The sequence below is a fragment of the Anabrus simplex genome, chromosome 3, assembly GCF_040414725.1.
Source record: "Anabrus simplex isolate iqAnaSimp1 chromosome 3, ASM4041472v1, whole genome shotgun sequence".
NCBI lineage: Eukaryota > Metazoa > Arthropoda > Insecta > Orthoptera > Tettigoniidae > Anabrus > Anabrus simplex.
In genome coordinates, this window is record NC_090267.1 from 70,761,783 (window position 1) to 70,787,963 (window position 26,181).

Consider the following 26,181-nt stretch of genomic DNA (forward strand, 5'->3'; position numbering starts at 1 on the left):
AGCTTTGAGTTAATTTGGATGTTCACTATAAAAGCATCTGCGGCAGGTGAAGATCGAACTCAGACTGTATGATTATGAGACATGAGCGCTGCCTGCTGAACTACGCAGGCTGTTCGACGTGGCAAGGCGATTAAAAGAATATGAAGTTGCTTTGTGTATACTTGGTCATACAGGATAAAAGCCTATGCCCCGGGTGAGGATCGAACTCACGACCTTAAGATAATGAGACTTACGCGCTGCCTGCTGCGCTACCGAGGCTGTGCGGGATGCAGAGTGCAAGTATAAAGAATAAGAAAGAGCTTTGTAAAAAATAGGATGCTCACGATAAATGCCTTTGCCGCAGGTAAGGATCGAACTAAGACCGTATGATTATGAGTCTTCCGCGCGCTACCTGCTGCGTTACCGAGACTGCTAACTCTGCGGAATGTAAGGATAAAGACTAGGAAGGAGCTGTGTGTAAACATGGACATTCATGTTGAAAGACTAAGCCTCAGGGGAGGATCGAACCCACGACCATGAGACTAAGAGACTTACATGCTGCCTACATAGGCTGCTAGAATGGGGGAAGGCAATTATATAGAATATGAAGTTACTTTGTGTATACTTGGACATACAAGATAAAAGGCTATGCCCCGGGTGATATTCGAACTCACGACCTTAATATTATGAGACTTACGCGCTGCCTGCTGCGCTACCGAGGCTGCTCGATGTGGTAAGGCGAAGAAAAAGAATATGAAGTTGCTTTGTGTATACTTGGACATACAGGATAAAAGCCTATGCCCCGGGTGATATTCGAACTCACGACCTTAATATTATGAGACTTACGCGCTTCCTGCTGTGCTACCGAGGCTGTTCGTTGTGCAGAATGCAAGTATAATGACAAAGAAGGAGCTTTGAGTTAATTTGGATGTTCACTATAAAAGCCTCTGCGGCAGGTGAGGATCGAACTCAGACTGTATGATTATGAGACATAAGCGCTGCCTGCTGAACTACGCAGGCTGTTCGACGTGGCAAGGCGATTAAAAGAATATGAAGTTGCTTTGTGTATACTTGGACATACAGGATAAAAGCCTATGCCCCGGGTGAGGATCGAACTCACGATCTTACGATTATGAGACTTACGGGCTGCCTGCTGCGCTACCGAGGCTGCTCGATGGGTAAAGGCAATTATATAGAATATGAAGTTGCTTTGTGTATACTTGGACATACAAGATAAAAGCCTATGCCCCGGGTGAGGATCGAACTCACGACCTTAATATTATGAGACTTACGCACTGCCTGCTGCGCTACCGAGGCTGCTCGATGGGTGAAGGCTATTATATAGAATATGAAGTTGCTTTGTGTATACTTGGACATACAAGATAAAAGCCTATGCCCCGGGTGAGGATCGAACTCACGACCTAAAGATTATGAGACTTACGCGCTGCCTGCTGCGCTACCGAGGCTGCTCGAGGGTAAAGGCAATTATATAGAATATGAAGTTGCTTTGTGTATACTTGGACATACAAGATAAAAGCCTATGCCCCGGGTGAGGATCGAACTCACGACCTTAAGATTATGAGACTTACGCGCTGCCTGCTGCGCTACCGAGGCTGCTCAATGGGGGAAGGCAATTATATAGAATATGAAGTTGCTCTGTGTATAATTGGACATACAAGATAAAATGTTTTGCCCCGAGTGCGGACCGTACTCACGACCTTAAGATTATGAGGCTTACGCGCTGCCTACTGTGCTACGGAGGCTGCTCGATGGGTGAAGGCTATTATATAGAATATGAAGTTGCTTTGTGTATAGTTGGACATACAAGATAATAGCCTACGCCACTTGTGAGGATCGAACTCACGACCTTAAGATTATGAGACTTACGCGCTGCCTGCTGCGCTACCGAGGCTGCTCGAGGGTAAAGGCAATTATATAGAATATGAAGTTGCTTTGTGTATACTTGGACATACAAGATAAAAGCCTATGCCCCGGGTGAGGATCGAACTCACGACCTTAAGATTATGAGACTTACGCGCTGCCTGCTGCGCTACCGAGGCTGCTCAATGGGGGAAGGCAATTATATAGAATATGAAGTTGCTTTGTGTATACTTGGACATACAAGATAAAAGCCTATGCCCCGGTTGAGGATCGAACTCACGACCTTAATATTATGAGACTTACGCGCTGCCTGCTGCGCTACCGAGGCTGCTCGATGGGTGAAGGCTATTATATAGAATATGAAGTTGCTTTGTGTATACTTGGACATACAAGATAATAGCCTATGCCACTTGTGAGGATCGAACTCACGACCTTAAGATTATGAGACTTACGCGCTGCCTGCTGCGCTACCGAGGCTGCTCGAGGGTAAAGGCAATTATATAGAATATGAAGTTGCTTTGTGTATACTTGGACATACAAGATAAAAGCCTATGCCCCGGGTGAGGATCGAACTCACGACCTTAAGATTATGAGACTTACGCGCTGCCTGCTGCGCTACCGAGGCTGCTCGATGGGGGAAGGCAAGGATAAAGAATATGAAGTTGCCTTGTGTATACTTGGGCATACAAGATAAAATGCTATGCCCCGGGTGAGGATCGAACTCACGACCTGAAGATTATGAGACTTACGCGCTGCCTGCTGCGTTACCAAATCTGCACTTACCGGGCAATGTAAGGACAAAGAATAAGAAGGTGCTTTGTAAACGTGGACATAGAAGATTAAAGCCAATGCCCCAGGCGAGGATCGAACTCGCGACCTTAGGATTATGAGACTTACGCGCTGCCTGCTGCACTACCGAGGCTGTTCGGGATGCAGAATGCAAGTATAATGACTATGAAGGAGCTTTGAGTTAACTTGGAAGTTCACTATGAAAGCCTTTGCCCCGGGTGAGGTTCGAACTCACGACCATAAGATTATGAGACTTACGCGCTGCCTGCTGCGCTACCGAGGCTGCTCAATGGGGGAAGGCAATTATATAGAATATGAAGTTGCTCTGTGTATAATTGGACATACAAGATAAAATGTTTTGCCCCGAGTTCGGACCGAACTCACGACCTTAAGATTATGAGGCTTACGCGCTGCCTACTGTGCTACGGAGGCTGCTCGATGGGTGAAGGCTATTATATAGAATATGAAGTTGCTTTGTGTATAGTTGGACATACAAGATAAAAGCCTCTGCGGCAGGTGAAGTTCGAACTATGACCGTATGATTATGAGTCTTTCGCGCGCTGCCTTCTGCGTTACCAAGTCTGCACTTACCGAGCAATGTAAGGACAAAGAATATGAAGGAGTTTTGTGTAAACGTGGACATAGAAGAATAAAGCCTATGACCCGGGTGAAAATCGAACTCACGACCTTAAGATTATGAGACACGCGCTGCCTGCTGCGCTACCGAGACTGCTCATTCTGCGGAATGTAAGGATAAAGACTAGGAAGGAGCTTTGTGTAAATTGGGACATTCATGTTGAAAGACTAAGCCTCAGGGGAGGATCGAACCCACGACCATAAGACTATGAGACTTACGTGCTGCCTGCTGTGCTACATAGGCTGCTAGAATGGGGAGGCCAAGGATAAAAAATATAAAGCAGCTTTGTGAATAATAGACATACAAGATAAAAGAATATATCCCTGGTGAGGATCGAAATCACGACCTTAATATTATGAGACTTACGCGCTGCCTGCTGCGCTACCGAGGCTGCTCGATGGGTGAAGGCTATTATATAGAATATGAAGTTGCTTTGTGTATACTTGGACATACAAGATAAAAGCCTATGCTCCGGGTGAGGATCGAACTCACGACCTTAAGATTATGAGACTTACGCGCTGCCTCCTGCGCTAGCGAGGCTGCTCGATGTGGACAGGCGAAGAAAAAGTATATGAAGTTGCTTTGTGTATACGTGGACATACAGGATAAAAGCCCATGCCCCGGGTGAGGATCGAACTCACGACCTTAAGATTATGAGACTTACGCGCTTCCTGCTGCGCTACCGAGGCTGTTCGTTGTGCAGAATGCAAGTATAATGACTAAGACGGAGCTTTGAGTTAACTTGGAAGTTCACTATAAAAGCCTTTGCCCCGGGTGAGGATCGAACTAACGACCTTAAGATTATGAGACTTACGTGCTGCCTACATAGGCTGCTACAATGGGGGAAGGCAAGCATAAAGAATGTGAAGTTGCTTTGTGTATACTTGGACATACAGGATAAAAGCCCCTGCCCCGGGTGAGGATCGAACTCACGACCTTAATATTATGAGACTTACGCGCTGCGTGCTGCGCTACCGAGGCTGCTCGGGTTGGAGATTGCAAGTATAAAGAATAACAAGGAGCTTTGCGTAAAATTGGATGTTCATGTAAAATGCCTTTGCCGCAGGTGAGGATCGAACTAATAGTTTACGATTATGAGTCTTACGCGCTGTCTGCTGCGCTACCGAGGTTGCTCGGCGTTGAAGGGCGAGGATAAGGAATATGGAGCTGCTTTGTGTATACTTGGACATACAGGATTAAAGCCTATGCCCCGGGTGAGGATCGAAATCACGACCTTAAGATTATGAGACTTACGCGCTGCCTGCTGCGCTACCGAGGCTGTTCGTTGTGCAGAATGCAAGTATAATGACTAAGAAGGAGCTTTGAGTTAACTTGGATGTTCACTATAAAAGCCTCTGCGGCAGGTGCCGATCGAACTCAGACTGTATGATTATGAGACATAAGCGCTGCCTGCTGAACTACCCAGGCTGTTCGACGTAGCAAGGCGATTAAAAGAATATGAAGTTGCTTTGTGTATAGTTGGTCATACAGGATAAAAGACTATGCCCCGGGTGAGGATCGAACTCACGACCTTAAGATTATGAGACTTACGCGCTGCCTGCTGCGCTACCGAGGCTGCTCGATGGGGGAAGGCAAGGATAAAGATTATGAAGTTGCCTTGTGTATACTTGGGCATACAAGATAAAATGCTATGCCCCGGGTGAGGATCGAACTCACGACCTGAAGATTATGAGACTTACGCGCTGCCTGCTGCGTTACCAAATCTGCACTTACCGGGCAATGTAAGGACAAAGAATAAGAAGGTGCTTTGTAAACGTGGACATAGAAGATTAAAGCCAATGCCCCAGGTGAGGATCGAACTCGCGACCTTAGGATTATGAGACTTACGCGCTGCCTGCTGCACTACCGAGGCTGTTCGGGATGCAGAATGCAAGTATAATGACTATGAAGGAGCTTTGAGTTAACTTGGAAGTTCACTATAAAAGCCTTTGCCACGGGTGAGGTTCGAACTCACGACCATAAGATTATGAGACTTACGCGCTGCCTGCTGCGCTACCGAGGCTGCTCAATGGGGGAAGGCAATTATATAGAATATGAAGTTGCTCTGTGTATAATTGGACATACAAGATAAAATGTTTTGCCCCGAGTGCGGACCGAACTCACGACCTTAAGATTATGAGGCTTACGCGCTGCCTACTGTGCTACGGAGGCTGCTCGATGGGTGAAGGCTATTATATAGAATATGAAGTTGCTTTGTGTATAGTTGGACATACAAGATAAAAGCCTCTGCGGCAGGTGAAGTTCGAACTATGACCGTATGATTATGAGTCTTTCGCGCGCTGCCTTCTGCGTTACCAAGCCTGCACTTACCGGGCAATGTAAGGACAAAGAATATGAAGGAGTTTTGTGTAAACGTGGACATAGAAGAATAAAGCCTATGACCCGGGTGAAAATCGAACTCACGACCTTAAGATTATGAGACACGCGCTGCCTGCTGCGCTACCGAGACTGCTCATTCTGCGGAATGTAAGGATAAAGACTAGGAAGGAGCTTTGTGTAAACTGGGACATTCATGTTGAAAGTTTAAGCCTCAGGGGAGGATCGAACCCACGACCATAAGACTAAGAGACTTACGTGCTGCCTGCTCTGCTACATAGGCTGCTAGAATGGGGAGGCCAAGGATAAAAAATATAAAGCAGCTTTGTGAATAATAGACCTACAAGATAAAAGAATATATCCCTGGTGAGGATCGAAATCACAACCTTAATATTATGAGACTTACGCGCTGCCTGCTGCGCTACCGAGGCTGCTCGATGGGTGAAGGCTATTATATAGAATATGAAGTTGCTTTGTGTATACTTGGACATACAAGATAAAAGCCTATGCCCCGGGTGAGGATCGAACTCACGACCTTAAGACTATGAGACTTACGCGCTGCCTGCTGCGCTACCGAGGCTGCTCGATGGGTAAAGGCAATTATATAGAATATGAAGTTGCTTTGTGTATACTTGGACACACAATATAGAAGGCTATGCCCCGGGTGATATTCGAACTCACGACCTTAATATGATGAGACTTACGCGCTGCCTGCTGCGCTACCGAGGCTGCTCGACGTGGCAAGGCGATTAAAAGAATACGAAGTAGCTTTGTGTATACTTGGACATACAGGATAAAAGCCTATGCCTCGGGTGAGGATCGAAATCACGACCTTAAGATTATGAGACTTACGCGCTGCCTGCTTCGCTACCGAGGCTGCTCGATGGGGGAAAGCAAGCATAAAGAATAAAGGCCCATGCCCCGGGGGAGGATCGAACTCACGACCGTCAGATTATGAGACTTACGCGCTGCCTGCTGCGCTACTGAGGCTGTGCGGGATGCAGAGTGCAAGTATAAAGAATAAGAAAGAGCTTTGTAAAAAATAGGATGCTCACGATAAATGCCTTTGCCGCAGGTAAGCATCGAACTAAGACCGAACTAAGATTATGAGTCTTTCGCGCGCTACCTGCTGCGTTACCAAGTCTGCACTTACCGGGCAATGTAAGGACAAAGAATATGAAGTTGCTTTGTGTATACTTGGACATACAAGATAAAAGCCTACGCCCCGGGTGAGGATCGAACTCACGACCTTAAGATTATGAGACTTACGCGCTGCCTGCTGCGCTACCGAGGCTGTTCGTTGTGCAAAATGCAAGTATAATGACTAAGAAGGAGCTTTGAGTTAACTTGGATGTTCACTATAAAAGCCTCTGCGGCAGGTGAGGATCGAACTCAGACTGTATGATTATGAGAATTACGCGCTTCCTGCTGCGCTACCGAGGCTGTTCGGGATGCAGAGTACAAGTATAATGAATAAGAAAGAGCTTTGAAAAAAATTGGTTGTTGACGATAAATGCCTTTGCCGCAGGTAAGGATCGAACTAAGACCGTATGATTATGAGTCTTTCGCGCGCTGCCTGCTGCGTTACCAAGTCTGCACTTACCGGGCAATGTAAGGACAAAGAATACGAAGGAGTTTTGTGTAAACGTGGACATAGAAGAATAAAGCCTATGAGCCGGGTGAACATCGAACTCACGACTTATTATTATGAGACTTACGCGCTGCCTGCTGCGATACCGAGTCTGCTAATTCTGCGGAATGTAAGGATAAAGACTAGGAAGGAGCTGTGTGTGAACATGGACATTCATGTTGAAAGACTAAGCCTCACGGGAGGATCGAACCCACGACCATAAGATTATGAGACTTACGCGCTGCCTGCTGCGCTACCGAGGCTGCTGGGTGAGGGAAGGCAATTATATAGAATATGAAGTTGCTTTGTGTATACTTGGACATACAAGATAAAAGCCTATGCCCCGGGTGAGGATCGAACTCACGACCTTAAGATTATGAGACTTACGCGCTGCTTACTGCGCTACCGAGGCTGCTCGATGTTGCAAGGCAAAGATAAAGAATATGAAGTTGCTTTGTGTATACTTGGACATACAAGATTAAAGGCTATGCCCCGGGTGATATTGGAACTCACGACCTTAATATTATGAGACTTACGCGCTGCCTGCTGCGCTACCGAGGCTGCTCGGGGTGGAGATTGCAAGTATAAAGAATAACAAGGAGCTTTGCGTAAAATTGGATGTTCACGTAAAATGCCATTGCCGCAGGTGAGGATCGAACTAAGAGCTTATGATTATGAGACTTACGCGCTGCCTGCTGCGCTACCGAGACAGCTCATTCTGCGGAATGTAAGGATAAAGACTAGGAAGGAGGTTTGTGTCCGCGTCCGTGGTGTAGTGGTTAGCGTGATTAGCTGCCACCCCCCGGAGGCCCGGGTTCGATTCCCGGCTCTGCCACGAAATTTGAAAAGGGCTGGAACGGGGTCCACTCAGCCTCGGGAGGTCAACTGAGTAGAGGTGGTTTTCCGTGGTTTCCCACTTCTCCTCCAGGCGAATGCCGGGTTGGTACCTAACTTAAGGCCACGGCCGCTTCCTTCCCTCTTCCTTGCCTATCCCTTCCCATCTTCCCATCCCTCCACAAGGCCCCTGTTCCGCATAGCAGGTGAGGCCGCCTGGGCGAGGTACTGGTCATACTCCCCAGTTGTATCCCCCGACCAAGAGTCTGAAGCTCCAGGACACTGCCCTTGAGGCGGTAGAGGTGTGATCCCTCGCTAAGTCCGAGGGAAAAACCGAACCTGGAGGTTAAACAGATGATGATGATGAAGGAGGTTTGTGTAAACTGGTACATTCACGTAGGAAGACTAAGCCTCAGGGGAGGATCGAACCCACGACCATAAGACTAAGAGACTTACGCGCTGCCTGCTGCGCTACCGAGGCTGCTCGGTGTTGAAGGGCGAGGATAAGGAATATGGAGTTGCTTTGTGTACACTTGGACATACAAGATAGAAGCCTATGCCCCGGGTGAGGATCGAACTCACGACCTTAATATTATGAGACTTACGCGCTGCGCTACCGAGGCTGCTCGATGGGGGAAGGCAATTATATAGAATATGAAGTTGCTTTGTGTATACTTGGACATACAAGATAAAAGCCTATGCCCCGGGTGAGGATCGAACTCACGACCTTAAGATTATGAGACTTACGCGCTGCCTGCTGCGCTACCGATGCTGCTCGACGGGTGAAGGCTATTATATAGAATATGAAGTTGCTTTGTGTATACTTGAACATAAAAGATAAAAGCCTATGCCCCGGGTGAGGGTCGAACTAACGACCTTAAGATTATGAGACTTACGCGCTGCCTGCTGCGCTACCGAGGCTGTTCTTTGTGCAGAATGCAAGTATAATGACTAAGAAGGAGCTTTGATTTAACTTGGATGTTCACTATAAAAGCATCCGCGGCAGGTGAGGATCGAACTCAGACTGTATGATTATGAGAATTACGCGCTGCCGGCTGCGCTACCCACGCTACCCGACGTGGAACGGCGAAGATAAGGAATATGGAGTTGCTTTGTGTATACTTGGACATACAAGATAAAAGCCTACGCCCCGGGTGAGGATCGAACTCACGACCTTAAGATTATGAGACTTACGCGTTGCCTGCTGCGCTACTGAGGCTGCTCAATGGGTGAAGGCAAGGATAAAGAATATGAAGTTGCCTTGTGTATACTTGGACATACAAGATAAAATCCTATGCCCCGGGTGAGAATCGAACTCACGACCTTAAGATTATGAGACTTACGCGCTGCCTGCTGCGCTACCGAGGCTGCTCGATGAGGCCAGGCGAAGATAAACGAGTATGAAGTTGCTTTGTGTATACTTGGACATACCAGATTAAAGCCTATGCCCCGGGTGAGACTCGAAGTCACGACCTGAATATTATGAGACCCACGCGCTGCCTGCTGCGTTACCAAATCTGCACTTACCGGGCAATGTAAGGACAAAGAATAAGAAGGTGCTTTGTGTAAACGTGCACATAGAAGATTAAAGCCAATGCCCCAGGTGAGGACCGAACTCACGACCTTAGGATTATGAGACTTACGCGCTGCCTGCTGCGTTACCCAATCTGCACTTGCCGGGCAATGTAAGGACAAAGAATAAGAAGGTGCTTTGTGTAAACGTGGACATAGAATATTAAAGCCAATGCCCCAGGTGAGGACCGAACTCACGACCTTAAGATTTTGAGAATTACGCGCTACCTGCTGCGCTACCGAGGCTGTTCGTTGTGCAGAATGCAAGTATAATGACTAAGAAGGAGCTTTGAGTTAACTTGGAAGTTTACTATAAAAGCCTTTGCCCCGGGTGAAAATCGAACTCACGACCTTAATAATATGAGACTTACGCGCTGCGTGCTGCACTACCGAGGCTGCTCGGGGTGGAGATTGCAAGTATAAAGAATAACAAGGAGCTTTGCGTAAAATTGGTGGTTCATGTAAAATGCCTTTGCGGCAGGTGAGGATCGAACTAATAGCTTATGATTATGAGACTTACGCGCTGCCTGCTGCGCTAACGAGGCTGCTCGGTGAACGGCGAGGATAAGGAATATGGAGCTGCTTTGTGTATACTTGGACATACAAGATTAAAGCCTATGCCCCGGGTGAGGATCGAACTCACGAACTTATTATTATGAGACGCGCTGCCTGCTGCGCTACCGACACTGCTAATTCTGCGGAATGTGCGGATAAAGACTAGGAAGGAGCTGTGTGTAAACATGGACATTCATGTTGAAAGACTAAGCCTCAGGGGAGGATCGAACCCACGACCATAAGACTAAGAGACTTACGTGCTGCCTACAGAGGCTGCTAGAACGGGGGAAGGCAATTATATAGAATATGAAGTTGCTTTGTGTATACTTGGACATACAATATAAAAGCATATGCTCCGGGTGAGGAATGATCTCACGACCTTAAGATTATGAGACTTACGTGCTGCCTGCTTCGCTACCGAGGCTGCTCGAAGGGGGAAGGCAAGCATAAAGAATATGAAGTTGCTTTGTGTATACTTGGACATACAGGATAAAAGCCCATGCCCCGGGTGAAGATCGAACTCACGACCTTAATAATATGAGACTTACGCGCTGCGTGCTGCACTACCGAGGCTGCTCGGGGTGGAGATTGCAAGTATAAAGAATAACAAGGAGCTTTGCGTAAAATTGGTGGTTCATGTAAAATGCCTTTGCGGCAGGTGAGGATCGAACTAATAGCTTATGATTATGAGACTTACGCGCTGCCTGCTGCGCTAACGAGGCTGCTCGGTGAACGGCGAGGATAAGGAATATGGAGCTGCTTTGTGTATACTTGGACATACAAGATTAAAGCCTATGCCCCGGGTGAGGATCGAACTCACCACCTTAAGATTATGAGACTTACGCGCTGTCTACTGCGCTACCGAGGCTGCTCGGTGCTGAAGGGCAAGGATAAAGAATATGAAGTTGCTCTGTGTATACTTGGACATACAGGATGTAAGACTATGCCCCGGGTGAGGATCGAACTCACGACCTTAAGATTAGAGACGCGCTGCCTGCTGCGCTACCGAGGCTGCTCGATGGGTGAAGGCAAGGATAAAGAATATGAAGTTGCCTTGTGTATACTTGGACATACAAGATAAAATCCTATGCCCTGGGTGAGGATCGAACTCACGACCTTAAGATTATGAGACCTACCCGCTGCCTGCTGCGCTACCGAGGCTGCTCAATGGGGCCAGGCGAAGATAAACGAATATGAAGTTGCTTTGTGTATACTTGGACATACTAGATTAAAGCCTATGCCCCGGGAGAGACTCGAAGTCACGACCTGAATATTATGAGACTTACGCGCTGCCTGCTGCGTTACCAAATCTGCACTTACCGGGCAATGTAAGGACAAAGAATAACAAGGTGCTCTGTGTAAACGTGGAAATAGAAGATTAAAGCCAATGCCCCAGGTGAGGACCGAACTCACGACCTTAGGATTATGAGACTTACGCGCTGCCTGCTGCGCTACCGAGGCTGCTCGTTGTTGAGGGGCAAGGATAAAGAATATGAAGTTGCTCTGTGTATAATTGGACATACAAGATAAAATCTTTTGCCCCGAGTCAGGACCGAACTGACGACCTTAAGATTATGAGACCTACGGTCTGCTTACTGCGCTACCGAGGCTGCACGATGTTGCAAGCAAGGATAAAGAATATGAAGTTGCTTTGTGTATACTTGGACATACAAGATAAAAGGCTATGCCCCGGGTGAGGGTCGAACTCACGACCTTAAGATTATGAGACTTACGCGCTGCCTGCTGCGCTACCGAGGCTGTTCGTTGTGCAGAATGCAAGTATAATGACTAAGAAGGAGCTTTGAGTTAACTTGGATGTTCACTATAAAAGCCTCTGCGGCAGGTGAGGATCGAACTCAGACTGTATGATTATGAGACATACGCGCTGCCTGCTGAACTACCCAGGCTGTTCGACGTGGAAGGGCGAGGATAAGGAATATGGAGTTTCTTTGTGTATACTTGGACATACAAGATTAAAGCCTTTGCCCCGGGTGAGGATCGAACTCCCGACCTTAAGATTATGAGACTTACGCGCTGCCTGCTGCGCTACCTAGGCTGCTCGATGTGGCAAGGCGAGGATAAAGAATATGAAGTTGCTTTGTGTATACTTGGACATACAAGATAAAAGCCTATGCCCCGGGTGAGGATCGAACTCACGACCTTAAGATTATGAGACCTACGCGCTGCTTACTGCGCTACCGACGCTGCTCGATGTTGCAAGCAAGGATAAAGAATATGAAGTTGCTTTGTGTATACTTGGACATACAAGATAAAAGGCTACGCCTCGGGTGATATTCGAACTCACGACCTTAATATTATAACACTTACGCGCTGCCTGCTGCGCTACCCAGGCTGCTCGAAGTGGCAAGGCGATTAAAGGAATATGAAGTTGCTTTGTGTATACTTGGACATACAGGATAAAAGCCTATGCCCCGGGTGAGGATCGAAATCACGACCTTAAGATTATGAGACTTACGCGCTACCTGCTTCGCTACCGAGGCTGCTGGATTTGGGAAGGCAAACATAAAGAATAAAGGCCCATGCCCCGGATGAGGATCGAACTCACGACCGTAAGATTATGAGACTTACGCGCTGCCTGCTGCGCTACCGAGGCTGTTCGGGATGCATAGTGCAAATATAAAGAATAAGAAAGAGCTTTGTAAAAAATTGGATGTTCACGATAAATGCCTTTGCCGCAGGTAAGGGTCGAACTAGGCCGCCTCTGTGGTGTAGTGGTTAGCGTGATTAGCTGCCAACCCCGGAGGTCCGGGTTCGATTCCCGGCTCTGCCACGAAATTTGAAAAGTGGTACGAGGGCTGAAACGGGGTCCACTCAGCCTCGGGAGGTCAACTGAGTAGAGGTGGGTTCGATTCCCACCTCAGCCATCCTGGAAGTGGTTTTCCGTGGTTTCCCACTTCTCCTCCAGGCGAATGCCGGGATGGTACCTAACTTAAGGCCACGGCCGCTTCCTTCCCTCTTCCTTGCCTGCCCTTCCAATCTTCCCATCCCTAGACAAGGCCCCTGTTCAGTATAGCAGGTGAGGCCGCCTGGGCGAGGTACTGATCATTCTCCCCAGTTGTATCCCCCGATCCGATGTCTGAAGCTCCAGGACACTGCCCTTGAGGCGGTAGAGGTGGGATCCCTCGCTAAGTCCGCGGGAAAAGCCAACCCTGGACAATAAACAGATTAAGAAGGAAAGAAAGAAAGGGTCGAACTAGGACCGTATGATTATGAGTCTTTCGCGCGCTACCTGCTGCGTTACCAAGTCTGCACTTACCGGGCAATGTAAGGACAAAGTATACGAAGGAGTTTTGTGTAAACGTGGACATAGAAGATCAAAGACTATGAACCGGGTGAAAATCGAACTCACGAACTTATTATTATGAGACTTACGCGCTGCCTGCTGCGCTACCGAAACTGCTAATTCTTCGGAATGTAAGGATAAAGACTAGGAAGGAGCTGTGTGTGAACATGGACATTCATGTTGAAAGACTAAGCCTCACGGGAGGATCGAACCCACGACCATAAGATTATGAGACTTACGCGCTGCCTGCTGCGCTACCCAGGCTGCTCGGTGAGGGAACGCAATTATATAGAATATGAAGTTGCTTTGTGTATACTTGGACATACAAGATAAAAGCCTATGCCCCGGGTGAGGATCGAACTCACGACCTTAAGATTATGAGACTTACGCGCTGCTTACTGCGCTACCGAGGCTGCTCGATGTTGCAAGGCAAAGATAAAGAATATGAAGTTGCTTTGTGTATACTTGGACATACGAGATTAAAGGCTATGCCCCGGGTGATATTGGAACTCACGACCTTAATATAATGAGACTTACGCGCTGCCTGCTGCGCTACCGAGGCTGCTCGGGGTGGAGATTGCAAGTATAAAGAATAAGAAGGAGCTTTGCGTAAAATTGGATGTTCACGTAAAATGCCATTGCCGCAGGTGAGGATCAAACTAAGAGCTTATGATTATGAGACTTACGCGCTGCCTGCTGCGCTACCGAGACAGCTCATTCTGCGGAATGTAATGATAAAGACTAGGAAGGAGCTGTGTGTAAACGTGGACATTCATGTTGAAAGACTAAGCCTCAGTGGAGGATCGAACCCACGACCATAAGACTAAGAGACGTACGTGCTGCCTGCTGTGCTACATAGGCTGCTAGAATGGGGAGGCCAAGGATAAAGAATATGAAGGAGCTTTGTGTATAATAGGCATACAAGATAAAAGAACATGCCCCTGGTGAGGATACGAAACCACGACCTTAATATTATGAGACTTACGCGCTGCGTGCTGCGCTACCGCGGCTGCTTGGGGTGGAGATTGCAAGTGTAAAGAATAACAAGGAGCTTTGCGTAAAATTGGATGTTCATGTAACATGCCTTTACCGCTGGTGAGGATCGAACTAAGAGCTCATGATTATGAGACTTACGCGCTGCCTGCTGCGCTACTGACGCTGCTCGGTGTTGAAAGGCAAGGATAAAGAATATGAAATAGCTCTGTTATATTTGGACATAAAAGATAAAAGCCTATGCCCCGGGTGATATTCGAACTCACGACCTTAATATTATGAGACTTACGCGCTGCCTGCTGCGCTACCGGTGCTGCTCGATGTGGCAAGGCGAAGAAAAAAGAATATGAAGTTGCTTTGTGTATACTTGGACATACAGGATAAAGGCCCACGTCCCGGGTGAGGATCGAACTCACGACCTTAAGATTATGAGACTTCCGCGCTGCCTGCTGCGCTACCGAGGCTGTTCGGGATGCAGAGTGCAAGTATAAAGAATAAGAAAGAGCTTTGTAAAAAATTGGATGTTCACGATAAAGGCATTTGCCGCAGGTAAGGGTCGAACTAGGACCGTATGATTATGAGTCCTTCACGCGCTGCCTGCTGCGTTACCAAGTCTGCACTTACCGGGCAATGTAAGGACAAAGAATACGAAGGAGTTTTGTGTAAACGTGGACATAGAAGAATAAAGCCTATGAGCCGGGTGAAAATTCGACTCACGAACTTATTATTATGAGACTTACGCGCTGCCTGCTGCGCTACCGAGTCTGCTAATTCTGCGGAATGTAAGGATAAAGACTAGGAAGGAGCTGTGTGTAAACATGGACATTCATGTTGAAAGACTAAGCCTCACGGGAGGATCGAACCCACGACCATAAGACTAAGAGACTTACGTGCTGCCTACATAGGCTGCTAGAATGGGGGAAGGCAATTATATAGAATATGAAGTTGCTTTGTGTATACTTGGACATACAAGATAAAAGCCTGTGCCTCGGGTGAGGATCGAACTCACGACCTTAAGATTATGAGACTTACGCGCTGCCTGCTGCGCTACCGAGGCTGCTCGGTGGGGGAAGGCAATTATATAGAATATGAAGTTGCTTTGTGTATACTTGGACATACAAGATAAAAGCCTATGCCCCGGGTGAGGATCGAACTCACGACCTTAAGATTATGAGACTTACGCGCTGCCTGCTGCGCTACCGAGGCTCCTCGGTGGGGAAGGCAATTATATAGAATATGAAGTTGCTTTGTGTATACTTGGACATATAGGATAAAAGCCCTTGCCCCGGGTGAGGATCGAACTCACGACCTTAATATTATGAGACTTACGCGCTGCCTGCTGCGCTAGCGAGGCTGCTCGGGGTGGAGATTGCAAGTACAAAGAATAACAAGGAGCTTTGGGTAAAATGCCTTTGCTGCAGGTGAGGATCGAACTAATAGCTTATGATTATGAGACTTACGCGCTGCCTGCTGCGCTACCGAGGCTGCTCGATGTTGAAGGGCGAGGATAAGGAATATGGAGTTGCTTTGTGTATACTTGGACATACAAGATTAAAGCCTATGCCCCGGGTGAGGATCGAACTCACGACCTTAAGATTATAAGACTTACGCACTGCCTACTGAGCTACCGAGGCTGCTCGGTGCTGAAGGGCAAGGATAAAGAATATGAAGTTACTCTGTGTATATTTGGACATACAGGATGTAAGAATAAGCCCCGGGTGAGGATCGAACTCACGAACTTGAGATTAGAGACGCGCTGCCTGCTGCGCTACCGAGGCTGCTCGATGGGGGAAGGCAATATAAAGAATATGAAGTTGCATTGTGTATACTTGGACATACAAGGTAAAATCCTATGTCCCGGGTGAGGATCGAACTCACGACCTTAAGATTATGAGAATTACGCGCTGCCTGCTGCGCTACCGAGGTTGCTCGACGGGGCCAGGCGAAGATAAAGAATATGAAGTTGCTTTGTGTATACTTGGACATACTAGATTAAAGCCTATGACCCGGGTGAGACTCGAACTTACGACCTGAACATTATGAGACTTACGCGCTGCCTGCTGCGTTACCAAATCTACACTTACCGGGCAATGTAAGGACAAAGAATAAGAAGGTGCTTTGTGTAAACGTGGACATAGAAGATTAAAGCCAATGCTCCAGGTGAGGATCGAACTCACGACCTTAGGATTATGAGATTTACGCGCTGCCTGCTGCGCTACCGAGGCTGCTCGTTGTTGAAGGGCAAGGATAAAGAATATGAAGTTGCCTTGTGTATACTTGGACATACAAGGTAAAATCCTACGTCCCGGGTGAGGATCGAACTCAGGACCTTAAGATTATAAGACTTACGCGCTGTCTGCTGCGCTACCGAGGCTGCTCGACGGGTGAAGGCTATTATATAGAATATGAAGTTGCTTTGTGTATACTTGGACATACAAGATAAAAGCCTATGCCCCGGGTGAGGATCGAACTCACGACCTTAAGATTATGAGACTTACGCGCTGCCTACTGCGGTACCGAGGCTGCTCGATGTTGCAAGGCAAGGATAAAGAATATGAAGTTGCTTTGTGTATACTTGGACATACGAGATAAAAGGCTATGCCCCGGGTGATATTCGAACTCACGACCTTAATATTATGAGACTTACGCGCTGCCTGCTGTGCTAGCGAGGCTGCTCGATGTCGCAAGGCGAAGAAAAAGAATATGAAGTTGCTTTGTGCATACTTGGACATACAAGATAAAAGGCTATGCCCCGGGTGATATTCGAACTCACGACCTTAATATTATGAGACTTACGCGCTGCCTGCTGCGCTAGCGAGGCTGTTCGTTGTGCAGAATGCAAGTATAATGACTAAGAAGGAGCTTTGAGTTAACTTGGATGTTCACTATGAAAGCCTGTGCGGCAGGTGAGGATCGAACTCAGACTGTATGATTATGAGACATACCCGCTGCCTGCTGACCTACCCAGGCTGTTCGACGTGGAAGGGCGAGGATAAGGAATATGGAGTTCTTTGTGTATACTTGGACATACAAGATTAAAGACTTTGCCCCGGGTGAGGATCGAAATCACGACCTTAAGATGATGGGACTTACGCGCTGCCTACTGCGCTACCGAGGCTGCTCGATGATGCAAGGCAAGGATAAAGAATATGAAGTTGCTTTGTGTATACTTGGATATACAAGATAAAAGGCTATGCCCCGGGTGAAAATCGAACTCACGACTTATTATTATGAGACTTACGCGCTGCCTGCTGCGCTACCGAGACTGCTAATTCTGCGGAAAGTAAGGATAAAGACTAGGAAGGAGCTGTGTGTAAACATGGACATTCACGTTGAAAGACTAAGGCTCAGGGGAGGATCGAACCCACGACCATAAGACTAAGAGACTTACGTGCTGCCTACATAGGCTGCTAGAATGGGGGAAGGCAATTATATAGAATATGAAGTTGCTTTGTGTATACTTGGACATACAAGATGAAAGCCTATGGCCCGGGTGAGGATCAATCTCACAACCTTAAGATTATGAGAGTTACGTGCTGCCTGCTGCGCTACCGAGGCTGTTCGGGATGCAGTGTGCAAGTATAAAGAATAAGAAAGAACTTTGTAAAAAATTGGATGTTCACGATAAATGCCTTTGCCGCAGGTAAGGATCGAACTAAGACCGTATGATTATGAGTCTTTCGCGCGTCCTGCTGCGTTACCAAGTCTGCACTTACCGGGCAATGTAAGGACTAAGAATACGAAGGAGTCTTGTGTAAGCGTGGACATAGAAGATTAAAGCCTATGAGCCGGGTGAAAATCGAACTCACGACTTATTATTATGAGACTTACGCGCTGCCTGCTGCGCTACCGATACTGCTAATTCTGCGGAATGTAAGGATAAAGACTAGGAAGGAGCTGTGTGTAAACATGGACATTCACGTTGAAAGACTAAGGCTCAGGGGAGGATCGAACCCACGACCATAAGACTAAGAGACTTAAGTGCTGCCTACATAGGCTGCTAGAATGGGGGAGGGCAATTATATAGAATATGAAGTTGCTTTGTGTATACTTGGACATACAAGATGAAAGCCTATGCCCCGGGTGAGGATCGATCTCACGACCTTAAGATTATGAGACTTACGCGCTGCGTGCTACGCTACCGAGGCTGCTCGGGGTGGAGATTGCAAGTATAAAGAATAACAAGGAGCTTTGCGTAAAATTGGATGTTCATGTAAAATGCCTTTGCTGCAGGTGAGGATCGAACTAATAGCTTATGATTATGAGACTTACGCGCTGCCTGCTGCGCTTCCGAGGCTGCTCGGTGTTGAAGGGCGAGGATAAGGAATATGGAGTTGCTTTGTGTATACGTGGACATACAAGATTAAAGCCTATGCCCCGGGTGAGGATCGAACTCACGACCTTAAGATCATAAGACTTACGCGCTGCCTACTGAGCTACCGAGGCTGCTCGGTGCTGAAGGGCAAGGATAAAGAATATGAAGTTGCCTTGTGTATACTTGGACATACAAGATAAAATCCTATGTCCCGGGTGAGGATCGAACTCACGACCTTAAGATTATGAGACTTACGCGCTGCCTGCTGCGCTACCGAGGCTGCTCGACGGGGCCAGGCGAAGATAAAGAATATGAAGTTGCTTTGTGTATACTTGGACATACTAGATTAAAGCCTATGCCCCGGGTGAGACTCGAACTTACGACCTGAAGATTATGAGACTTACGCGCTGCCTGCTGCGTTACCAAATCTACACTTACCGGGCAATGTAAGGACAAAGAATAAGAAGGTGCTTTGTGTAAACGTGGACATAGAAAATTAAAGCCAATGCTCCAGGTGAGGATCGAACTCACGACCTTAGGATTATGAGATTTACGCGCTGCCTGCTGCGCTACCGAGGCTGCTCGTTGTTGAAGGGCAAGGATAAAGAATATGAAGTTGCCTTGTGTATACTTGGACATACAAGGTAAAATCCTATGTCCCGGGTGAGGATCGAACTCACGACCTTAAGATTTTAAGACTTACGCGCTGTCTGCTGCGCTACCGAGGCTGCTCGATGGGTGAAGGCTATTATATAGAATATGAAGTTGCTTTGTGTATACTTGGACATACAAGATAAAAGCCTATGCCCCGGGTGAGGATCGAACTCACGACCTTAAGATTATGAGACTTACGCGCTGCCTGCTGCGCTACCGAGGCTACTCAATCGGGTAAGGCAATTATATAGAATATGAAGTTGCTTTGTGTATACTTGAACATACAAGATAAAAGTCTATGCCCCGGGTGAGGATCGAACTCACGACCTTAAGATTATGAGACTTACGCGCTGCCTGCTGCGCTACCGAGGCTGTTCGTTGAGCAGAATGCAAGTATAATGACTAAGACGGAGCTTTGAGTTAACTTGGATGTTCACTATAAAAGCCTCTGCGGCAGGTGAAGTTCGAACTAAGACCGTATGATTATGAGTCTTTCGCGCGCTGCCTTCTGCGTTACCAAGTCTGCACTTACCGGGCAATGTAAGGACAAAGAATATGAAGGAGTTTTGTGTAAACGTGGACATAGAAGAATAAAGCCTATGACCCGGGTGAAAATCGAACTCACGACCTTAAGATTATGAGACACGCACTGCCTGCTGCGCTACCGAGACTGCTCATTCTGCGGATTGTAAGGATAAAAACTAGGAAGGAGCTTTGTGTAAACTGGGACATTCATGTTGAAAGACTAAACCTCAGGGGAGGATCGAACCTACGACCATAAGACTAGGAGACTTACGTGCTGCCTGCTGTGCTACATAGGCTGCTAGAATGGGGAGGCCAAGGATAAAGAATATAAAGCAGCTTTGTGAATAATAGACTTACAAGATAAAAAAATATATCCCTGGTGAGGATCGAAATCACGACCATAATATTATGAGACTTACGCGCTGCCTGCTGCACTACCGAGGCTGCTCGATGGGTGAAGGCTACTATATAGAATATGAAGTTGCTTTGTGTATACTTGGACACACAAGATAAAAGCCTCTGCCCCGGGTGAGGATCGAACTCACGACCTTAAGATTATGAGACTTACGCGCTGCCTACTGCGGTACCGAGGCTGCTCGATATTGCAAGGCAAGGATAAAGAATATGAAGTTGCTTTGTGTATACTTGGGCATACAAGATAAAAAGGCTATGCCCCGGGTGATATTCGAACTCACGACCTTAATATTATGAGACTTACGCGCTGCCTGCTGTGCTAGCGAGGCTGCTCGATGTCGCAAGGCGAAGAAAAAGAATATGAAGTTGCTTTGTGCATACTTCGACATACAAGATAAAAGGCTATGCCCCGGGTGATATTCGAACTCACGACCTTAATATTACGAGACTTGCGCGCTGCCTGCTGCGCTAGCGAGGATGTTCGTTGTGCAGAATGCAAGTATAATGACTAAGAAGGAGCTTTGAGTTAACTTGGATGTTCACTATAAAAGCCCGTGCGGCAGGTGAGGATCGAACTCAGACTGTATGATTATGAGACATACGCGCTGCCTGCTGACCTACCCAGGCTGTTCGACGTGGAAGGGCGAGGATAAGGAATATGGAGTTTCTTTGTGTATACTTGGACATAGAAGATTAAAGCCTTTGCCCCGGGTGGGGAACGAACTCACGACCTTAATATTATGAGACTTACGCGCTGCCTGCTGCGCTACCGAGGCTGCTCGACGTGGCAAGGCGATTAAAAGAATATGAAGTTGCTTTGTGTATACTTGGACATACAGGATAAAGGCCCATGCCCCGGGTGAGGATCGAACTCACGACCATAAGATTATGAGACTTACGTGCTGCCTACTGCGCTACCGAGGCTGCTCGATGTTGCAAGGCAAGGATAAAGAATATGAAGTTGCTTTGTGTATACTTGGACATACAAGATAAAAGGCTATGCACCGGGTGATATTCGAACTCACGACCTTAATATTATGAGACTTACGCGCTGCCTGCTGCGCTACCGAGGCTGCTCGACGAGGCAAGGCGATTAAAAGAATATGAAGTTGCTTTGTGTATACTTGGACATACAAGATAAAAGCCTATGCCCCGGGTGAGGATCGAACTCACGACCTTAAGATTATGAGACTTACGCGCTGCCTGCTGCGCTGCCGAGGCTGCTCAATGGGGGAAGGCAATTATATAGAATATGAAGTTGCTTTGTGTATACTTGGACATACAAGATAAAAGCCTATGCCCCGGGTGAGGATCGAACTCACGACCTTAAGATTATGACACTTACGCGCTGCCTGCTGCGCTACCGAGGCTGCTCGGTGGGGGAAGGCAATTATATAGAATATGAAGTTGCTTTGTGTATACTTGGACATACAAGATAAAAAGCCTATGCCCCGGGCGAGGATCGAACTCACGACCTTAAGATTATGAGACTTACGCGCTGCCTGCTGCGCTACCGAGGCTGTTCGGGGTGCAGAGTGCAAGTATAAAGAATAAGAAATAGCTTTGTAAAAAATTGGATGTTCACGATAAATGCCTTTGCCGCAGATAAGGATCGAACTAAGACCGTATGATTATGAGTCTTTCGCGCGCTGCCTGCTGCGTTACCAAGTCTGCACTTACAGGGCAATGTAAGGACAAAGAATACGAAGGAGTCTTGTGTAAACGTGGACATTCATGTTGAAAGACTAAGCCTCAGGGGAGGATCGAACCCACGACCATAAGACTAAGAGACTTACGTGCTGCCTACATAGGCTGCTAGAATGGGGGAAGGCAATTATATAGAATATGAGGTTGCTTTGTGTATACGTGGACATACAAGATAAAAGCCTATGCCCCAGGTGAGGAATGATCTCACGACCTTAAGATTATGAGACTTACGTGCTGCCTGCTTCGCTACCGAGGCTGCTCGAAGGGGGAAGGCAAGCATAAAGAATATGAAGTTGCTTTGTGTATACTTGGACATACAGGATAAAAGCCCATGCCCCTGGTGTGGATCGACTCACGACCTTAATATTATGAGACTTACGCGCTGCGTGCTGCACTACCGAGGCTGCTCGGGGGGGGGGAGATTGCAAGTATAAGGAATAACAAGGACCTTTGCGTAAAATTGGATGTTCATGTAAAATGCCTTTGCCGCAGGTGAGGATCGAACTAATAGCTTATGATTATGAGACTTACGCGCTGCCTGCTGCGCTACCGAGGCTGCTGGGCGTTGAAGGGCGAGGATAAGGAATATGGAGCTGCTTTGTGTATACTTGGACATACAAGATTAAAGCCTATGCCCCGGGTGAGGATCGAACTCACCACCTTAAGATTATGAGACTTACGCGCTGCCTACTGCGCTACCGAGGCTGCTCGGTGCTGAAGGGGAAGGATAAAGAATATGAAGTTGCTCTGTGTATACTTGGACATACAGGATGTAAGCCTATGCCCCGGGTGAGGATCGAACTCACGACCTTAAGATTAGAGACGCGCCGCCTGCTGCGCTACCGAGGCTGCTCGAGGGGTGAAGGCAAGGATAAAGAATATGAAGTTGCCTTGTGTATACTTGGACATACAAGATAAAATCCTATGCCCCGGGTGAGGATCGAACTCACGACCTTAAGATTATGAGACTTACGCGCTGCCTGCTGCGCTACTGAGGCTGCTCGATGGGGCCAGGCGAAGATAAACGAATATGAAGTTGCTTTGTGTATACTTGGACATACTGGATTAAAGCCTATGGCCCGGGTGAGACTCGAAGTCACGACTGAAGATTATGAGACTTACGCGCTGCCTTCTGCGTTACCAAATCTGCACTTACCCGGCAATGTAAGGACAAAGAATAAGAAGGTGCTTTGTGTAAACGTGGACATAGAAGATTAAAGCCAATGCCCCAGGTGAGGATCGAACTCACGACCTTAGGATTATGAGACTTACGCGCTGCCTGCTGCGCTACCGAGGCTGCTCGTTGTTTAAGGGCAAGGATAAAGAATATGAAGTTGCTCTGTGTATAATTGGACATACAAGATAAAATCTTTTGCTCCGAGTGAGGGCCGAACTGACGACCTTAAGATTATGAGACCTACGCGCTGCCTACTGCGCTACGGAGGCTGCTCGATGTGGCAAGGCGAGGATAAAGAATATGAAGTTGCTTTGTGTATACTTCGACATTCAGGATAAAAGCCCATGCCCCGGGTGAGGATCGAACTCACGACCTTAAGATTATGAGACTTACGCGCTGCCTGCTGCGCTACCGAGGCTGTTCGTTGAGCAGAATGCAAGTATAATGACTAAGACGGAGCTTTGAGTTAACTTGGATGTTCACTATAAAAGCCTCTGCGGCAGGTGAAGTTCGAACTAAGACCGTATGATTATGAGTCTTTCGCGCGCTGCCTTCTGCGTTACCAAGTCTGCACTTACCGGGCAATGTAAGGACAAAGAATATGAAGGAGTTTTGTGTAAACGTGGACATAGAAGAATAAAGCCTATGACCCGGGTGAAAATCGAACTCACGACCTTAAGATTATGAGACACGCACTGCCTGCTGCGCTACCGAGACTGCTCATTCTGCGGATTGTAAGGATAAAGACTAGGAAGGAGCTTTGTGTAAACTGGGACATTCATGTTGAAAGACTAAACCTCAGGGGAGGATCGAACCTACGACCATAAGACTAGGAGACTTACGTGCTGCCTGCTGTGCTACATAGGCTGCTAGAATGGGGAGGCCAAGGATAAAGAATATAAAGCAGCTTTGTGAATAATAGACTTACAAGATAAAAGAATATATCCCTGGTGAGGATCGAAATCACGACCATAATATTATGAGACTTACGCGCTGCCTGCTGCACTACCGAGGCTGCTCGATGGGTGAAGGCTACTATATAGAATATGAAGTTTCTTTGTGTATACTTGGACATACAAGATAAAAGCCTATGCCCCGGGTGAGGATCGAACTCACGACCTTAAGATTATGAGACTTACGCGCTGCCTGCTGCGCTAACGAGGCTGCTCGATGGGTGACGGCAATTATGTAGAATATGAAGTTGCTTTGTTTATACTTGGACATATAAGATAAAAGCCTATGCCCCGGGTGAGGATCGAACTCACGACCTTAAGATTATGAGACTTCCGCGCTGCCTGATGCGCTACCGAGGCTGCTCAATGGGGGAAGGCAATTATATAGAATATGAAGTTGCTTTGTGTATACTTGGACATACAAGATAAAAGCCTATGCTGCGGGTGAGGATCGAACTTACGACCTCAAGATTATGAGACTTACGCGCTGCCTGCTGCGCTACCGAGGCTGTTCGTTGTGCGGATAGCAAGTATAATGACTAAGAAGGAGCTTTGAGTTAACTTGGATGTTCACAATAAAAGCCTCTGCGGCAGGTGAGGACCGAACTCAGACTGTATGATTATGAGACATACGCGCTGCCTGCTGAACTACCCAGGCTGTTCGACGTGGAAGGGCGAGGATAAGGAATATGGAGTTTCTTTGTGTATACTTGGACATAGAAGATTAAAGCCTTTGCCCCGGGTGGGGATCGAACTCACGACCTTAATATTATGAGACTTACGAGCTGCCTGCTGCGCTACCGAGGCTGCTCGACGTGGCAAGGCGATTAAAAGAATATGAAGTTGCTTTGTGTATACTTGGACATACAGGATAAAGGCCCATGCCCCGGGTGAGGATCGAACTCACGACCATAAGATTATGAGACTTACGTGCTGCCTACTGCGCTACCGAGGCTGCTCGATGTTGCAAGGCAAGGATAAAGAATATGAAGTTGCTTTTTGTATACTTGGACATACAAGATAAAAGGCTATGCACCGGGTGACATTCGAACTCACGACCTTAATATTATGAGACTTACGCGCTGCCTGCTGCGCTACCGAGGCTGCTCGACGTGGCAAGGCGATTAAAAGAATATGAAGTTGCTTTGTGTATACTTGGACATACAGGATAAAAGCCTATGCCCCGGTGAGGATCGAAATCACGACCTTAAGATTATGAGACTTACGCGCTGCCTGCTTCGCTACTGAGGCTGCTCGATGGGGGAAGGCAAGCATAAAGAATAAAGGCCCATGCCCCGGGTGAGGTTCGAACCCACGACCATAAGACTAAGAGACTTACGTGCTGCCTACATAGGCTGCTAGAATGGGGGAAGGCCATTATACAGAATATGAAGTTGCTTTGTGTATACTTGGACATACAGGATAAAGGCCCATGCCCCGGTTGAGGATCGAACTCACGACCATAAGACTAAGAGACTTACTTGCTGCCTACATAGGCTGCTAGAATGGGGGAAGGCCATTATACAGAATATGAAGTTGCTTTGTGTATACTTGGACATACAAGATAAAAGCCCATGCCCCGTGTGAGGATCGAACTCACGACCTTAAGATTATGAGACTTTCGCGCTGCCTGCTGCGCTACCGAGACTGCTAATTCTGCGGAATGTAAGGATAAAGACTAGGAAGGAGCTGTGTGTAAACATGGACATTCACGTTGAAAGACTAAGGCTCAGGGGAGGATCGAACCCACGACCATAAGACTAAGAGACTTACGTGCTGCCTACATAGGCTGTTAGAATGGGGGAAGGCAATTATATAGAATATGAAGTTGCTTTGTGTATACTTCGACATACAAGATGAAAGCCTATGCCCCGGGTGAGGATCGATCTCACGACCTTAAGATTATGAGACTTACGTGCTGCCTG

The 26,181-nt window shown here is 47.3% G+C and overlaps 35 non-coding genes across 35 annotated transcripts; all 35 read right to left on the reverse strand.

Annotated features, from left to right (window-relative positions):
* Positions 1-185: 185 nt before the first annotated feature.
* On the reverse strand, positions 186-258 carry TRNAM-CAU (transfer RNA methionine (anticodon CAU)). The gene has a single exon. It is a non-coding gene; the product is annotated as a tRNA-Met (tRNA).
* A 1,114-nt stretch (positions 259-1,372) lies between these two features.
* On the reverse strand, positions 1,373-1,445 carry TRNAM-CAU (transfer RNA methionine (anticodon CAU)). The gene has a single exon. It is a non-coding gene; the product is annotated as a tRNA-Met (tRNA).
* Positions 1,446-1,520: 75 nt separating this feature from the next.
* On the reverse strand, positions 1,521-1,593 carry TRNAM-CAU (transfer RNA methionine (anticodon CAU)). The gene has a single exon. It is a non-coding gene; the product is annotated as a tRNA-Met (tRNA).
* Positions 1,594-1,966: 373 nt separating this feature from the next.
* On the reverse strand, positions 1,967-2,039 carry TRNAM-CAU (transfer RNA methionine (anticodon CAU)). Its single transcript has one exon. It is a non-coding gene; the product is annotated as a tRNA-Met (tRNA).
* A 373-nt stretch (positions 2,040-2,412) lies between these two features.
* On the reverse strand, positions 2,413-2,485 carry TRNAM-CAU (transfer RNA methionine (anticodon CAU)). Its single transcript has one exon. It is a non-coding gene; the product is annotated as a tRNA-Met (tRNA).
* A 374-nt stretch (positions 2,486-2,859) lies between these two features.
* On the reverse strand, positions 2,860-2,932 carry TRNAM-CAU (transfer RNA methionine (anticodon CAU)). The gene has a single exon. It is a non-coding gene; the product is annotated as a tRNA-Met (tRNA).
* Positions 2,933-3,902: 970 nt separating this feature from the next.
* TRNAM-CAU (transfer RNA methionine (anticodon CAU)) lies at positions 3,903-3,975 on the reverse strand. The gene has a single exon. It is a non-coding gene; the product is annotated as a tRNA-Met (tRNA).
* An 814-nt stretch (positions 3,976-4,789) lies between these two features.
* Positions 4,790-4,862, reverse strand: TRNAM-CAU (transfer RNA methionine (anticodon CAU)). Its single transcript has one exon. It is a non-coding gene; the product is annotated as a tRNA-Met (tRNA).
* A 374-nt stretch (positions 4,863-5,236) lies between these two features.
* Positions 5,237-5,309, reverse strand: TRNAM-CAU (transfer RNA methionine (anticodon CAU)). The gene has a single exon. It is a non-coding gene; the product is annotated as a tRNA-Met (tRNA).
* Positions 5,310-6,130: 821 nt separating this feature from the next.
* Positions 6,131-6,203, reverse strand: TRNAM-CAU (transfer RNA methionine (anticodon CAU)). The gene has a single exon. It is a non-coding gene; the product is annotated as a tRNA-Met (tRNA).
* Positions 6,204-6,844: 641 nt separating this feature from the next.
* On the reverse strand, positions 6,845-6,917 carry TRNAM-CAU (transfer RNA methionine (anticodon CAU)). The gene has a single exon. It is a non-coding gene; the product is annotated as a tRNA-Met (tRNA).
* A 675-nt stretch (positions 6,918-7,592) lies between these two features.
* TRNAM-CAU (transfer RNA methionine (anticodon CAU)) lies at positions 7,593-7,665 on the reverse strand. The gene has a single exon. It is a non-coding gene; the product is annotated as a tRNA-Met (tRNA).
* A 1,717-nt stretch (positions 7,666-9,382) lies between these two features.
* TRNAM-CAU (transfer RNA methionine (anticodon CAU)) lies at positions 9,383-9,455 on the reverse strand. The gene has a single exon. It is a non-coding gene; the product is annotated as a tRNA-Met (tRNA).
* A 377-nt stretch (positions 9,456-9,832) lies between these two features.
* Positions 9,833-9,905, reverse strand: TRNAL-CAA (transfer RNA leucine (anticodon CAA)). The gene has a single exon. It is a non-coding gene; the product is annotated as a tRNA-Leu (tRNA).
* A 1,104-nt stretch (positions 9,906-11,009) lies between these two features.
* TRNAM-CAU (transfer RNA methionine (anticodon CAU)) lies at positions 11,010-11,082 on the reverse strand. Its single transcript has one exon. It is a non-coding gene; the product is annotated as a tRNA-Met (tRNA).
* Positions 11,083-11,899: 817 nt separating this feature from the next.
* TRNAM-CAU (transfer RNA methionine (anticodon CAU)) lies at positions 11,900-11,972 on the reverse strand. Its single transcript has one exon. It is a non-coding gene; the product is annotated as a tRNA-Met (tRNA).
* A 783-nt stretch (positions 11,973-12,755) lies between these two features.
* Positions 12,756-12,828, reverse strand: TRNAM-CAU (transfer RNA methionine (anticodon CAU)). Its single transcript has one exon. It is a non-coding gene; the product is annotated as a tRNA-Met (tRNA).
* Positions 12,829-13,858: 1,030 nt separating this feature from the next.
* TRNAM-CAU (transfer RNA methionine (anticodon CAU)) lies at positions 13,859-13,931 on the reverse strand. Its single transcript has one exon. It is a non-coding gene; the product is annotated as a tRNA-Met (tRNA).
* Positions 13,932-15,495: 1,564 nt separating this feature from the next.
* Positions 15,496-15,568, reverse strand: TRNAM-CAU (transfer RNA methionine (anticodon CAU)). The gene has a single exon. It is a non-coding gene; the product is annotated as a tRNA-Met (tRNA).
* A 76-nt stretch (positions 15,569-15,644) lies between these two features.
* TRNAM-CAU (transfer RNA methionine (anticodon CAU)) lies at positions 15,645-15,717 on the reverse strand. Its single transcript has one exon. It is a non-coding gene; the product is annotated as a tRNA-Met (tRNA).
* A 355-nt stretch (positions 15,718-16,072) lies between these two features.
* TRNAI-UAU (transfer RNA isoleucine (anticodon UAU)) lies at positions 16,073-16,145 on the reverse strand. The gene has a single exon. It is a non-coding gene; the product is annotated as a tRNA-Ile (tRNA).
* A 667-nt stretch (positions 16,146-16,812) lies between these two features.
* TRNAI-UAU (transfer RNA isoleucine (anticodon UAU)) lies at positions 16,813-16,885 on the reverse strand. Its single transcript has one exon. It is a non-coding gene; the product is annotated as a tRNA-Ile (tRNA).
* A 76-nt stretch (positions 16,886-16,961) lies between these two features.
* TRNAM-CAU (transfer RNA methionine (anticodon CAU)) lies at positions 16,962-17,034 on the reverse strand. The gene has a single exon. It is a non-coding gene; the product is annotated as a tRNA-Met (tRNA).
* A 1,850-nt stretch (positions 17,035-18,884) lies between these two features.
* On the reverse strand, positions 18,885-18,957 carry TRNAI-UAU (transfer RNA methionine (anticodon CAU)). Its single transcript has one exon. It is a non-coding gene; the product is annotated as a tRNA-Ile (tRNA).
* A 76-nt stretch (positions 18,958-19,033) lies between these two features.
* TRNAM-CAU (transfer RNA methionine (anticodon CAU)) lies at positions 19,034-19,106 on the reverse strand. The gene has a single exon. It is a non-coding gene; the product is annotated as a tRNA-Met (tRNA).
* Positions 19,107-19,481: 375 nt separating this feature from the next.
* On the reverse strand, positions 19,482-19,554 carry TRNAL-UAA (transfer RNA leucine (anticodon UAA)). Its single transcript has one exon. It is a non-coding gene; the product is annotated as a tRNA-Leu (tRNA).
* Positions 19,555-19,630: 76 nt separating this feature from the next.
* Positions 19,631-19,703, reverse strand: TRNAM-CAU (transfer RNA methionine (anticodon CAU)). The gene has a single exon. It is a non-coding gene; the product is annotated as a tRNA-Met (tRNA).
* A 76-nt stretch (positions 19,704-19,779) lies between these two features.
* Positions 19,780-19,852, reverse strand: TRNAM-CAU (transfer RNA methionine (anticodon CAU)). The gene has a single exon. It is a non-coding gene; the product is annotated as a tRNA-Met (tRNA).
* Positions 19,853-20,525: 673 nt separating this feature from the next.
* On the reverse strand, positions 20,526-20,598 carry TRNAM-CAU (transfer RNA methionine (anticodon CAU)). Its single transcript has one exon. It is a non-coding gene; the product is annotated as a tRNA-Met (tRNA).
* Positions 20,599-21,270: 672 nt separating this feature from the next.
* On the reverse strand, positions 21,271-21,343 carry TRNAM-CAU (transfer RNA isoleucine (anticodon UAU)). Its single transcript has one exon. It is a non-coding gene; the product is annotated as a tRNA-Met (tRNA).
* A 373-nt stretch (positions 21,344-21,716) lies between these two features.
* On the reverse strand, positions 21,717-21,789 carry TRNAM-CAU (transfer RNA methionine (anticodon CAU)). Its single transcript has one exon. It is a non-coding gene; the product is annotated as a tRNA-Met (tRNA).
* A 77-nt stretch (positions 21,790-21,866) lies between these two features.
* Positions 21,867-21,939, reverse strand: TRNAM-CAU (transfer RNA methionine (anticodon CAU)). Its single transcript has one exon. It is a non-coding gene; the product is annotated as a tRNA-Met (tRNA).
* An 819-nt stretch (positions 21,940-22,758) lies between these two features.
* On the reverse strand, positions 22,759-22,831 carry TRNAM-CAU (transfer RNA methionine (anticodon CAU)). The gene has a single exon. It is a non-coding gene; the product is annotated as a tRNA-Met (tRNA).
* An 817-nt stretch (positions 22,832-23,648) lies between these two features.
* TRNAM-CAU (transfer RNA methionine (anticodon CAU)) lies at positions 23,649-23,721 on the reverse strand. Its single transcript has one exon. It is a non-coding gene; the product is annotated as a tRNA-Met (tRNA).
* Positions 23,722-25,138: 1,417 nt separating this feature from the next.
* On the reverse strand, positions 25,139-25,211 carry TRNAM-CAU (transfer RNA methionine (anticodon CAU)). Its single transcript has one exon. It is a non-coding gene; the product is annotated as a tRNA-Met (tRNA).
* Positions 25,212-26,181: the final 970 nt, after the last annotated feature.